The sequence below is a fragment of the Anopheles merus genome, chromosome 3R, assembly GCF_017562075.2.
Source record: "Anopheles merus strain MAF chromosome 3R, AmerM5.1, whole genome shotgun sequence".
Lineage (NCBI taxonomy): Eukaryota > Metazoa > Arthropoda > Insecta > Diptera > Culicidae > Anopheles > Anopheles merus.
In genome coordinates, this window is record NC_054084.1 from 12,921,243 (window position 1) to 12,934,836 (window position 13,594).

The window sequence follows — 13,594 nt, forward strand, 5'->3', positions numbered from 1 at the left end:
GGGCGTCGGCTGCAACCGGCTGCTCGGGCTGGCACCGCTCGCAACGGCCTGCTCCTCGTCGGCCGCATCTTCCTTCTACAGCAGCATGCTGGGGGCGGAGTGTTCCGTCTCGCTGCGTTCGCGCGACCGCAGCTCGCTAACGCCCGGCCGGAGCAGCCAGTGCGGTGGGCCGGGAACAGCGACCACCACCCGCCTGGCGACCCGCTTTCAGCACTCCAAATCGCACTCGATTGCGTCGTCGCCGCGCGAAACCACGCCCGTGCGCAACTCGCTCGTCATAGGTGTGCGGGGCGGGTCGGAGAAATTTAGCGACCGGCAAAAGACGGCCTCGCTACCACTGCCGAAACGGCGGCAGCTGAGTTTAAACGTGCCCGATACGGGCAACAGCGTTACCGGCGTGAAGGAGGACGGCAATGCAGAGCGGCCGTCGTCGCGTACCAATCTGCCAGCGGAGGAAACGTTCCAAGCCGGTGAAAACTGTTCGTTCGATACGGCAACGTCCGGGCTGGGCGGTGGTGGTCCGCTGCAGACGCTCGACTCAAGCTGCACGCTGAACAGCAACAGCTACAAAGAGCAGTACATACTCGGCTGTGGCCACTATCGTAGCAATCTGAAGCACTACGATGCGCTGCTGGCCGGTGGTGGTTGTGTGGTCGAGAGCCCGCACAAGGCCGACACCGGCGACGATGCGCTGGTCATGGTGGAGCTCGGTGGCGATCGGAAGGGACAGCCAAACGCGTCGCAATCGGAGCGCGGTACCGGCCGGAACGAAACCACCGAAGCCGACGAGGAGAAGATCGCAACCGTGCAGCCGAAAACACACCACTACCCGACCAACGCGAAATCGCTCGAGGACATCTTATGACGGCACGCATCACTGGCCTTCTGGCCAGTGATGAGTGTGGAACAGATTCGACGGCTCGAGCAGCATCACAGCCGGCGGCAACAGCAGCAGCCATCGCCAGGAGCAGCGGCGGTATCGACCATATCCACCACCGAGCGTGAATCTCGCCCGATGCGTTCGGTTGAAACGCAAACCGATCGGCTCGAAGGGGTTAGTCCGTGCTGCTGCAGCGGAGACGATGCGGCCAGCGTGTCCGCCCTGGTGCCTGAGCTGGGACACGACGACGAGGAGGAAGACAAACCGTTCATGCACGGGAGGAAGGGCCGTGCTGCTGCTGGCGAGGTGGAAAGCAGCTCGCAGCACGGTGAGGAAGAAGTCTTTCAGATCGATGGTCGAGGTGTGACGATGAATGGCGATGCGCGATCGCAGGAATCCGCACCGATGCGTTGTGAGCCCGAGCTGAAGGCAACGGCAGTGGAGCCAAACAGCGATCACGAGGAGGACGAGGAAGCGGTGGAACGGTCGCGCCGCGTCCGGCTGGTGGCAGCCAACAACATGTTCAACTTCAACAAGCTGGAAATACTGAACGAACGGTCCTGTTCGGCGAGCGGCAGCAGCGAAGGTGGCAGTCAGCGTGCCAACATCACCGTCCCGGTGCTGCTCCGCTCGTCCTCGGGCGGGTGCGCCAGCATCAGCGACAGCAATCGCAACCTTTGCGAGCACGAGGCGACTGTCGCGGTGGATGACGCGTTCGCTGCCGCTGCCAGTGCGAACGAGCAGCTGAAGCAGCGCGAAGGTGACGCGGGAACGACGGTACCACCACCGGTGGGTGTGAAAGGGCTGGCCACGCGCCTCGACTCCCTGGACGCCTATTTCATCCAGGAAAGTCCGGAAGTGATTTTATAGCAGTGGTCGGCACTGATCCTTCCCCGTTTAACTTCGATGGCCTTATGAGGAGCGAGACCAAAGAAATGAGAGCGACAGAGAGAGAGAAAAAAGCGAAACGGTAATAATGGATGCTTTCTTGCTAAAAGGTACGAAAAAAAACACACACAGGAACGGGGACGATATGTATGTGCGGGTGTGTGTGTGTGAAACAACCAAAACATCGTAACAAACACATTGCACTTGAATAGAATAATATTTTTGGGGGGTTTTTAAGAAGAAAAAAAAAAACAGCAGAACGCTAAAACCCGCTAAAGCCAGCGGGCTGCACCAGGCTGAGTTCATTCCATCCTTTCACGAGGGATGAAGCTGAAACTCGGCTGTGGTGGTGTGCGGCAGGCCTTTATTTATCGAAAATTGTATAGTAATAGTGGTAGGGTAACGCTGACGACTACGAGATCGAGTGTAACATACGCGGTAGCAAAGACAGAGACTTTATTTTTGTAGCGATAGCTGTTTGGTTTTGCGTCGGCAAAATTGTAAGTCATTAGGTTTAACGTTTGCGTCGGGCGTGTCTCTTGGGCGCCGGGGGGATAAAGCGCGAGCGAGCGTGGTGTAAAATGATGAGTTTTACCTTTTTCCTTACCAACACCAACACCATTAACTCCAACAATCAGCAAAGAATCCTCATTGCTTCCCCGCATATGACAAAACAAAACGTGTTCTTTCCATGGTGGCATCATAAAGGAGAGATAGAGAGAGAGAGAGGAAGTGGTTCCGGTGACAGTGGAGTACTGTTTCCGGTGTTTATCGTAAAGTGCGGCATAAGGATGTAAAACATCGAACTACAAATTACTATAGGAAATAACATTCGCTGAAATCAGGTGGCGTGAGCTAGCAAATGAGAAGCATTTCTCGCTTTAGTTATCTAAAATTAAAATCGGTACATAAGTGTGTAGTTTAGAAATGGAATTCTTGTTGCAATGAATTTACATCCTAACTGTTTGTGTTTTTTTTTTTATTTTTCCTTTTTGTTTTGGTTGTCCTGCTTTTTTTCTCAAATTTTCTCTTCTAAAGCCAGTTAATATTGACGAGTTCTAGGAGTTTTCATGTATTTCATTGTGTAATGCATTTGTGTTTGTGTTTGTGCGTGTGTATTCTTCTTCTTCTTCTTTGGCTCAACAACCGATGCCGGTCAAGGCCTGCCAACACACTTGTGGGGTTGACTTTCAGTGACTTATAGCGTGTGTATTAGTACTTTCTTTTTTGAATGTATTTATTTTGTTAAGCAAAGAAAGAACCTACAAAACCACTAGCAGCCAGGTAGAAAGATGACTAAATCAAGCAAAAGACCATGCTGCGCGATGACGCGCCCTCACACCCTCACAGTTGCACTGTTAATCAGTTCTATGCGGCATACTTAACGCGCTACTTCCATACGATGGGCAATAAAAGAAGACATTGTAGTTTAAAAGTCGAAATAATACAAAGCACTTTCAACATACATACTGCACACGGGTACGCGATGGCATCGAAATGAAGAGAGTGTGTTGGTAGTGTTAGCAAACGGACGCGAAATGGGACATATAATCTATATCTTCCCTTACTGTACAGATACCAACGTACGAAAGTTTCCGCAGAATTATGTTTTTTAAATTAAATTCTTAAACTCTACCGGCGCAAAGGTGGTACGTTACGCAAGAGAAGGAGCTGAAGCAGAATAGTATGCTAACTTCACACCAACACGCTGTATTTAATGGAAGCAATGTGTATCATTCAATCAACTGCAATCGCAGTACTGGACGTATTCGTAATAAGCAATCATTTTTTTAGGGACGAAGCACTGTCATTTCATTGCAATCATCAATCAAACGCGAGAGACAGCGAGAGAGAAGGAACGGAAAAAACAGCAAAACACAACTGTACTATCAACATAATCGATAGGAGAGAGTAGCAAAAGCAAAAGTATAAACCAGCCAAGTGCCATCTATTTAAATTTGCCCAATCATTTCACACTACCGTACGTGTGCGCGGAATATATGTTTTCAGAACACTGTGGTCCAAATGTTTGGTGCAAGTTCCAGCGTAACTAAAGCTGAGCTTAGCAAACCGTATATCAGAGGGGGGAAATGTAGTACGATCGGATGGGCACGAGAAGTGCAAGCTAATGGAAGGAAACCAATACACTTAAAATCACTGCAATGTAACTGATTACATTCTATTGCCTTTTAAAACGAAACGATACTAGAAGAGACTTGAGTGTGATGCAATTTAGAAACAAACACAAACCAACTAACCTATCTACAAACTATGAGTAATCACTACCAATCGACCCTATCGCTCCGGTGGGGGGGGAGAGTAGACATATATCCTAAAATGAAGGGGTGAACACCGTACACAATGCGTCGGATGTGTTGCGTCCGGTTGCAATGCATTTTGGATCTACTTTAATTTTGTTACGGTATGATTTGCAATAAGTTTTCGAGCGACGGTTTTTCTTCCCTGTATCGTTATGGCGATCGGAGTAAGTGTGTATTTTAGTAAAAATATTTGACTTTTGATTGATTTCTTTGTAAGTTTTGCCACATTCGTTTGGCTGTAAAAATAAATTTAAAGCCAAAGGATAACATCGCGTGAATTAGTTTGGCGTCTATCGGACGTTCAATCTGTTTATTGTTTCTCCCTCGTAACCTCATGAATGCACATACCCAAGAAAGCATAGTGATAGTAGAAGAAGATACTAGAGAGGAATGAATGAAACCGAGGAGCATACAGATGAAGCCGAAATACGGTTGGAAACAAACATGGTAAATAAACAGAAAATGAATTAATATAATCGGGAAATAAGGTACAAATTTTGAAACGATGGAAAGAAATTATCGCAAATATTATTTTTTAATTCGTCCAATACTCCAAATTCCCAAAAGATTTTTTGGGAGCACTCCTTAATTTGCATGATGTTTTGAAGGTTATTTTTCTTTTGGTTTAAATGCTTTGAAAGCTTTTTTTATTTTTTCTTTATCATTTATTTATATTGTTCCATCCATTTAAACTAACAAAATTGTATAATCACAATGTAGTTTTGTTTACCAAAAACCCTCAAAATGTATAGAGAAGTATGGATATTCCAATTGGTTGTCTAAAGTCACACCACTTACATTTAAATAAAAAAGGAGGGCTTTTGTTGACCCAATTTGTCAATTATGCTCATTTTATTGTTGAATGTTTATTACATTCAGATACTCAGGTTGAACATGATCAACCGATTTTATTATACACAAGAGGTCTAAAATAAACAAAAGCAGAACAGCTTCTAACTGAAAATCAAAGTCACCGACCCAATATTTGCTGATATTTTTATTTATCTGCTAATCTAGAGATAAGGAAATAATTACAAACCAAAATGAAATGATAAAAGCTTTTGTCCCGATGGAGTCGCCTGGTGTTGTTGGTCGAACGGAGCTTGAAAGCTCCCGTATGTTATTCTGTGCTATAAACAAAAGCTTTCTCGGCTTTATGACTGTAGCTTTCAGATGTTTCTTGCTACATCGTAGTTATATGTACTGAGAGTAGGCACAGAGTGATACTTTCATTCATTGAGCTTTATATTGCTTATCGTTGTTATGAAATTATCGTTACAGGGTTTTTCAGGAGTTCTCATAGTTGTCGGACACTTCCTTGACTCTTTCTTATTGGAAGTGAACTTCATATGTTGGAAAATGGGACTCTATAGCACGCTTTATGGACAGGCTCCTTGCAAATTGCTATTGGATAGTCCAACAAGGGTGCTATAGAGTCCAATTCCCATTACATTACCTTCATTTCACATATGAAAGAGTCAATACAGGGTTTTCCAAGATTTATTGGTTGGTTCCCATCAATTTTTGGTGGTTTCCCATATTTTATTGGTACGTTCCCACGATTTTTTGGCCGTTTCCCAGAATTATTTGGTCCAATTGTATTGATATAAAATCGGAAAATACCAATAAATTATGGAAACGCACCTAAAATCTATGGGATACGATCAAAAAATCGTGGGAACGCACCAAAAAATCATGGCAACTGACCAAAAAATCGTAGGAAGCCCTGTAAAGTGTCCCACTGGTATGAGAACTCCTGGAAAATCCTGTATATATATCAATATACTAAGTTATAAGTGAACATCACTGTCCTGCTATGGGTATAACGATCCCGAGCCCTTTTAGTGTTACGTTTATGTTAATGGCACGTTTGTAGGGCCAAATAATAAGAAACCCAAATTGCTTATACAAATTAGGTAAAACATATAAATAAATGTTCTTATGCTAGTTTTCAAACATTCAATGCAATAACAATTCAATAAGATATAGAAGCAAATCTTGTACGATAATTATTTTTTTTATTTTATCCTAATAGCTTTAATTTGTTTCTAAATATTAATTTCCAATTTATCTATTTTAAGCTACCGACCAATTTTACAATTTAATTGAGAATTTTGTTTAATTTTTCAGACAGAAATAAATGTATGTTTGCCACAACGTCACTTCATCGTGCCCGCTGTGCCCCGAGCCGTAAACAAAGCGGATCGATAAACTATCGGCCCCCGCTCGGGTCGGACCATGCGGCCGCTCGGGTTTCGGGTTGTGCACCCATGCTCGAAGCACGCGACACGGGTACGGCCAGCGCGAAACTCCGTCGCACGCACAAGTTTGTGTCGAACTGTGGTCGTGTATGGATCGTCGCGTGCTGCCGCGGATCAGATCACACGCAGAGTGTACCAGAGCAGAGCTAACAAAACGTTATTGAACGCGTGGCTTCGTACGCTGGTTCTGGCGCATAAGTGAAGGGCGAACCAAGAACCGGAGAAGCAAGAATACGGCGTACAATAACAGCAAAGTGAGTTGGGCAAGTGTGTCTGGGTGTGTGTGTGTGTGTGTGTGTGGGTAGGGAAGAATCAGCTTGTAATGCGAAATTGTGTACCGGTTTTTTTTTCGAAGTCACTGGAGTAATTTATGTGCAGCGTTCGTTGCAAAACGATTTGCTTTTATGGTTTTGTGTCGTGAAAAGCAGTTTGATTTTGAACGTGTTAATTTGTAGACAAATTTATCAATGAAAATTAAGCGAATTATTGTTGGAAAATTCCAACACTAAAAAACGGAAGCACACGCACAAGCTTCATCAATAATGAACCCCAGTTTTCAGGGAGGTTAGCTTTATGCGAATTTTAGGGCGTCCGTTTTTAGGCTTTATTGATTTTTACGGTCGCCACGACAACAACGCGGACGCTTCAATTTACAAATTATCGCCGCCTTTGATGCGACTTTGACGGGTGCGTCTGGGACAAGCTTAAAGTCTGCCAAAACCAGCATGACAGAAGGTCACCATGGTATTGCTTTTGGGGGTTTCTTATGTTTTGTCGCGAAAGCTGTCGGACAGCTGTTTTCGCGCTGAGGGCGCCCTGCCCGGATGGCGCAAGGTGAAGGATTAGTTCGTGAGCGTGTGTGTGTGTGTGTTTTTTCTTCTTTTTTGGCACCCCGTGCACAAGAAGCTGTGAGTGAGTGACTGTGCCCGCGCGCGTGTGTTTAAGTGTTTAAGTTTTGTGCTAATTTAATAATGCTGTGAGTGAAATCGGAGCGAAAAAATTGCACAAGGTCACACGCTGAAGCAATCGCGCGCCCGATGTTATGCACAAAAGTTCTTCTTTGTACAGCGCTACAATGTATCGTTCAGTGACCTAAAATGGTTTCCGCCTCTTCCGTCGGGTGTGTGTGTGCGTGTGTGTGCAGGCAAGCTCGGTGTTTTGTTGCGCAAAAATAACACCCCCACTGGAGCTGGTGCTTCCCCCCCTAAAGTAGTGTAAACAGTACTAAATCCGGCCGGCCATTCTCGCTGGCTGGAGGATGCAGCAGCCAGCCTGAGCGAAGAGTGTGCATGCTCTGAGCCGAATGCAAATAGAATAAAATACAAAATCCCACTAAACGTTGGAAAGCCAGACCAACGGCACTGTGTGGCTGTGTGTGTGTGTGTGAGTGCGCGCCTTCGGTGCATTGCTGCTTATCAGAGACGCCGGGTGCGGAATTGGTGCCGGAAGTTCAACCCGGTTGAGCAGCACCCGCCGGCGACTGGACCGGATAATAAGCAGCTGCAATAATTCTCAAACCTTCCTCTTGCATCCAACGGTGTTTGTTGTTGTTGTTGTTGTCAGGAGGATCAGTTTGCATCGAGACCGGTCCGCGGACCGTTTTCTTCCATCCGACCAGCGGCAGTGGACAGCGAGGTAGGGAAAGGTAAGATTTGCATACGTTTATCTGGTGGTGATGGTATTGGTGAAAGGGGAGGGCAGAAATCTACCGTTAGAATGTTTGCCATGATGCAGCTGACCTCCATATAATGATGATGATGGTGATGAAAGCTTTCCTTCCAGTGCAAGTGCAGTCAAGTGATTAATAAAACTGATCAATAAGAGACCCTTTATAATGGGCGCGTGTGTATATGTGTGTGTGTGTGGACTCATTTTATGACCTATCGGGTCTGCTGATGCTGATGATGGGGCCACTGATGCAACCCAGGGTCATCCGTATTGATTGAGTGCTGGTCAATTGGCTGCACGAGAGAGGAGGGAATGCAATTGATTTATGAAGGTGGTGGTGCTGCTGCAGGCAGAAGTGGATCATTCAAAAAAGGTCAGCGATGTCGCGGTGTTATCCCATAACATTCCCACTGCAAGACCTAGGGTGAATCGTGTTTGCCTGATTTTTGAAACGTTATCATTGGCGCACAATTGATGTTGAAATTGGTAAAAATAACGATGAAAGACGTTTGTAAATATTTATAACAAAAGCAAAAAAAAACAGAGATAAGATAAAGCTTTTTTCTTTAAAAGAAACCCCCCCCCCCCCCCCCTACCGAGATGTTATCAAACCAAATCACAGAGCGTGATGGATGGCGTTGCAATTAAATGGTTGTCTGCCGCTTTAAAACTGAAATTAAAAATTAATCAATCCGACCTTTTTTTGGTGAATAAATCGCTCAACCTATAAAGCAATAGCGATCTTTTCGGACCGTTCCTCCTGAATAACAAATCAAAAAAAAATCGCTCTACCCATTAAGCTCACCCGGTGCGATTTATATTTCCGCTAACTTCGTTTGGTTCGGCTCCAGCTCGTCTCTCATTTGGCCGGTGGATTAATATTAGCTTTAATAAATTAAACATCAACCATCGTCTTTCTTCCGGTTGTAACGCTGAGAGATAGACAACGAGATAGAGAGAGAGAGCGAGAAAAGGTCATAAAAGCACATCAGCCCTTGTAGAGCGGCAAAACAATATTTTTCGATTCGGTTTTTGTAAACAGAATGATCTACCGGCTCTCGCTGCGGCTGCCAATTGGCTGCTCTGCTAACTGCCGGAGACCGGAGCCTTCGCAAACACAAAGCATTAATTTCCGGCATTTATAAAGCAACGCAATACAGCACGGACCGGGTGGTGGGTGATGCTACCCATACTTTTTGTTACAGCTGTTGTTGCTGATCACTTGTTTTAGCTGTGTGTGTGTGTTTGGAAATCTTGAGCTATGCCGGTGGAACGACCAGCGAGAGCGCCACCTTTTGTGGCCATTTCCTTTGCGCGAGCACGCCACAGGTCAGCAACACACCGCTCGCAACGCAAGGTCGTGAAGATGAAGTTGCCTGTCAGCTTGCGGCCGAAGCTCGTTTGAACTTTAACGCGCCTGGGCTCCTTATGTTGCATATTTTGGAACGACCAGCGCGGCAACTATGCAGCAAACTATGGGTGGCACCCTTCAAACGGGCGCGAAAGCGAGACGGCCTGTCACTGGGGCACAAGTTGATTAGTGATGCGAGGGTGGGAGATGCCAACGGTTGCTGCTACTGCTAGCGGACAAGTGACCGGCTGTTGCGTGTTTTGAGTTCACTGAACACAAAGTGGGAGTCGTGAGCGCGGGCGCGCGACCACTTTGGACCACCGAGAACCGTGGTACATATGGTGACCCTCGAAGCGTTAATGACCATCACATCGCTCTCCGTGAGCGGCGCACGCACATTTATTTGACGATGGTTTGCTGCTCAGCACGATACGGGCCCCCCGGTGGGAGAGCCGACAATCAATCGGCCAGCAATTGTTTTCGATTTAGTTGCTTTGATATTGAACGCGCGCAAATAAGAAAATCGTGTTGCATCACACGTACCGTGAAATTGGCCGCCATCGTTTAGACGACGATGTATAAGTGTGAGCATTCACTTTTTTTAAACTGAATTAAACGTACTCATGCAATAGAGAGGAAAGGTGGTTCAAAACAATGCTAATTGATGGCGTGTTTGAAAAAGATATGAAATCAATTTTCCATTCTAGCTAGCGAGAATTGGTTGAAAGGCGCAATAATGGAACATTGGAGACTAATTATGTCATGCGAAGCTCCCGTGATATTCTCAAATTTGAAGTCGAAAAAGTTCTTACAAATACATCGTTTAAGGACACTTTTTAGATAGTGTCCAATTACTAAGTTCAACAATTAATAGTTCAACAATGTGCACAGTTTAATGTAATGTGCAAAGAGGAGTGTTAGTGGTAAACTTTGTTATCTCAATAATCTGTCCTATAGTATAGACTATATTTCTACTACCTTTTAGTGTTCTTTGGCCTAGAGACTTTAGCTTTTTTTTTGGACTTGTTCGTCTCTTCAGTACACCTGACGACATAAATACTTGTACCATCCTGATATCCAATTGAAAAAATGAACTTCAAAGTGAAGTTAATCCGAGAATTTATATATGTACAATTCAGCCCTTACCACTCGATACCGTCCTGATCTTACAGAGTTTTCCAAGTCACTTTCAAATGTAAACATTATTTTTTCAACGCGTGCAAAAGCTTATTCCACATCACTCTGATATTTCATTTCCATAATAATAATTTTAATTTTTCAGCATGATTTTCAACACTTCAACTGTCAACGGGAGAAGCGATCCGGCTTCAAACCCTGGTTGAAAAAAACGATAGTTGCAGCTCGTTGAAGGGTTGAAAATCATGCTGAAGAAATTAAAAAATATTACAGGGGGTTTCCAAGTCAACTACGGATGAAGACATTATTACAGGGGGTTTCTAGCCAGTGTCGAATGTAAATGTTGTTATTCACCGCGTGCAAGAAGTTTATCCACATCAATCTGATATTTCATTTCCATCATTACAATTTACTAATTTCTTCAGCATGAATTTCAACACGTCTCAAGCTGTCTTGATTTTGACAGTTCTGTGATCTGTGTTGAAAATCATGTGTAAAAACCGAAAATTTGATTATGAAGCAAATAAACCATTTTACAGTTGTTGAAAAACATCTTCGAGGCGGTGAACAATGATGTGCAAATTCGAAAGTGACTTGGACAACCCTGTAATAGAACAATGCTCCTAATTTTTCTTTAGGTTTTGGAAAAAAAACTCCATGTTCTACATGAAAACATTAGCTCATCTTTTTTTCACAATTAGAAAACCATCGTCTGTAATTCTTCGTTTTAGCCCTTTGGCACTTCAATTTTTCTGAATAAGTAGAGGAAAATTAATTGTTTGATAAATATCACAATATCTTCTAGGATACAATTTCTCCTGGAGCTCCTGTGAGGTCACAAGTAATACCACGTTCTGGCTGTTGTCGAACAAGACATCAGACATGACAAATGTATAGAATTTGACAGGATCGAGAAGATGCTTGTCTTATTTGTTCGAAATGTCTGACTGTGCAGCTCCATATAACTCAATTCGTTTGTTTGAGACTGGTGTCATGTTCGATTGGTGTTAGAGCACGATGTAACTGACAAAAGTCTCCAGACGGATCAGAACATGTTGGCTGTTAGGTAGTATGCATACGCAAATCAATCTAACTGGGTTCAGATTTATCTTTTAAGTGTTGGAGATTGCCAACCAGTATCATGACGGGTACAAGATACTGCCGAAACTAACCAGGGACTCTGAAGCGGTCTTTGAACAGTGAAACCTCATTGTTTACTCACTAAAACGAACACGTTTGACATAATCTTCATATCAAACTAAAAAAAACACAATTCACTGTACGCAATCTCTATATTATACAAGCCTGCAACAATGATGCCAAAATTATATAACCAAGCGCAACAGCGACCCAATTTCAACTCCAGTTTGCTGAATTGATTAAACGAACTGTTGGCCGCAATTATGTTATAAGATATTAATTAAATAATAAATTTATAGCACCGAGCAAACACCACTTCTTACGTACTTTACTACCACTGGGCCTTCTGTATACTTTGTCGTTATCCCAAAAAAAAACATCTCAATGCTTAGCAGGGCGTAAAAACTTGCCCTTCTTGGCGGGCCACCGAGATTGGTGTGAGGAAAGAAGGGACTGGTACGCTTAAACCAAACCCCAACATTATCACCACCATCCGGTCATTATCACTGGATTACTGAAGAAGCTTCCAACCCCAAGAAAACCTTTGGCCGGAAAAAAGGGAAATGGCGTAAAGAGAATAGCAGAACAAGATGACAACGTCACCACCACCATGCTCGCACTCACACCGAGAGAGAGAGAGATGTTCTGCCTACTGGCTGTGTGTGTGTGTGTGTGTGTGTGTGTGTGTGTGTGTGTGTGTGTGTGTGTGTGTGTGTGTGTGTGTGTGTGTGTGTGTGTGTGTGTGTGTGTGTGTGTGTGTGTGTGTGTGTGTGTGTTTGTGCTTTGCTTGTCCTTCAGGCCGATGGTTGCACAGAAGCGTTTAATAGTGTTCTGTGCTTTTTTTGTTCAGCCTTAGTTTCGCCTTGTTCTCTCTCTTCCTTCATTAAAAGTTTCCCATTTCCTGCTTCCGTGGCTTTTCCCGGCATGGGCTGGTGTCTAAGTTTCCTCACCGTAGGTCGGGTTAGTGTGTGTGTGTGTGGGATTTAGGTGTTTAGGGGACGAGATTCGCAATGGTGCCGTTGATGCGGCAGAGCTTCCTAAAACGACTTTCACCGTTGCTAAGCAGTCCAAAGAAAGAGCAAAAAAAATCCAAAAAAGGATTCCACTTCACACTATACAAAAGTGCGCAAGGAAATCTCGCACTGTTACGCACTGAAACTTTCCAGCCCGAAAAAGCCTTTCCAACAAAGATCTCTCCTCCTTTTTTTGGACTGTTCCACTCCCACGCCCCGGAAGTGGTTCAGCAGCAGCAGAAAGAAAAGATTAAATTACTTAAGCAGCAACGGTGCGAACGGTGGGCGTTTTTCTTCCGTTCGAGTTTGCCTTCTGTTCTGGTTGAGCGGTGCCACCCGAATGGTTTTGCGGTCCGGCGGTCCATGGGCAGTCCCTTGCCGGTCCGACGAGGTGGAAAAGCGAGCAGAACTCCACCGGATTTACATCCACTTGGTTCGATTTTTCATCACAGCATCTGTAAACAGCGGCAGCCGTTTTTAGCAAGATGATTGTATTGGTTTATGATAATGACGATCGGAGGGAGGCTGCTGATGATGACACACAGATTGTCGGCCCTGCAGGCGCCTGCACGGCGGCATGTCCAGATGGCGCTCGCGTGCCAGCTCATTATCGCGAGTGTTTTTATTACGTTTTATTTGCCCATTCGATCGGATCGGTGGATAAGAAACTCACCCGAGCGAGGGTGATCGATTTTTGCGGGATGGGTTGTTATTTTTTATGCGGCTACTCATAATATTATCCTTTTCACCGATAATGGCACTTGTTTAGAGGAAATGAATTCTTAACACACTATCAACGCCACACATTACGCTAGCCCCTGGTGCGGCTGATGGTGGCGTTTATCGCTTTCCGGGGCAACCGGACCGCTTGCCTGGTTAGTTCCGTGAACTTATCAATGCATACGCCCCCCCCGTGAGGCATTCCCGTCGTTGCC

The 13,594-nt window shown here is 44.8% G+C and overlaps 1 protein-coding gene across 4 annotated transcripts in view; it reads left to right on the forward strand.

The window, feature by feature from the left end:
• Positions 1–6,260: 6,260 nt before the first annotated feature.
• The window catches only part of LOC121596757 (ubiquitin-conjugating enzyme E2Q-like protein 1), a 37,839-nt gene continuing 30,505 nt past the window's right edge, over positions 6,261–13,594 (forward strand). For 2 of the 4 annotated variants that reach the window (XM_041921964.1, XM_041921962.1), the window contains exon 1: positions 6,261–6,604. The gene's annotated coding sequence lies outside the window, so the exon portion shown is untranslated. Of the gene's footprint in view, positions 6,605–7,913; positions 7,996–13,594 lie in introns of all 4 variants that reach the window. The other 2 variants (XM_041921963.1, XM_041921965.1) reach the window with 2 other exon arrangements.